This window comes from Nestor notabilis, unplaced genomic scaffold (assembly GCF_000696875.1).
Source record: "Nestor notabilis isolate BGI_N333 unplaced genomic scaffold, ASM69687v1 scaffold32968, whole genome shotgun sequence".
Lineage (NCBI taxonomy): Eukaryota > Metazoa > Chordata > Aves > Psittaciformes > Psittacidae > Nestor > Nestor notabilis.
This window is the reverse complement of record NW_009942015.1, coordinates 1-928: the sequence shown is the minus strand read 5'-3', so window position 1 is coordinate 928 and position 928 is coordinate 1.

The window sequence follows — 928 nt, the reverse complement described above, 5'->3', positions numbered from 1 at the left end:
CCCTACATTGGAACTGCTAAAAAGAAGTTTCAAGCTTTCATTCTTTACTTCCGTATTCTATTCTCATTACTTTTACTCAACAGGCAGTGGCAAACTATTTCCTCTCATCGAATAATTTTTAAAAGGTTACCAAACTAAAGTAGTCAATGACACACAATAAGCTAATACTCCAGTGCACCAAAATGCTTTTCTGTGGAAGCTTATTGTAAAGGCTGAGTTACGAAAACCTTGGGTTGGTTGTGTTAGCTAAACCTTGAGGCCAGGTTAGTAACACCATCTGCTTATACTGGTACTTTCTGTATGACCGTAGCTGAAGTGCCAAATAGATCATTCAGGACAGTATTTTTCCAGTTGAGTCTCAGGTACATTTTGTTTTTAAAAACACCATCAAAACCAGCTCAGCTGCTTCCAGAAATCACACACTTTGCTCAAGTTCAATACTTCATTCACCTTTTCAAATAAAAGCTTTGCATTGTCATGCTTTGAAGCATAGCCTTAAAAAGGGAGGACAAACAACACACACTTTGCTCAAGTTCAATACTTCATTCACCTTTTCAAATAAAAGCTTTGCATTGTCATGCTTTGAAGCATAGCCTTAAAAAGGGAGGACAAACAAGAGGACCTTTGCTAACTCTATGTAAGTCTTCTGAACTCAAACAAACTGAACATCCTGCCTCTTTGTAAAAGGCTGAAAGACCGTGTGCAAACACATAGCAAATTTCTGTTCGCATGAGAACCGCTCCAGTTCACAAGTGAGCATTTTTTTTTCAAATTGTTGCTCTGATATACTGCTGAATGCACTAAAGTCACAAATCAGAACCTACAGCAGTTTCTTCTGAGATCTCAGTGGCTTTTTTTCTATGGGGACCTGCCAGAGAGCATGAAGAAGCTATCTGAACCATGGGATATAGTCCTAGAGGGCAGGGGG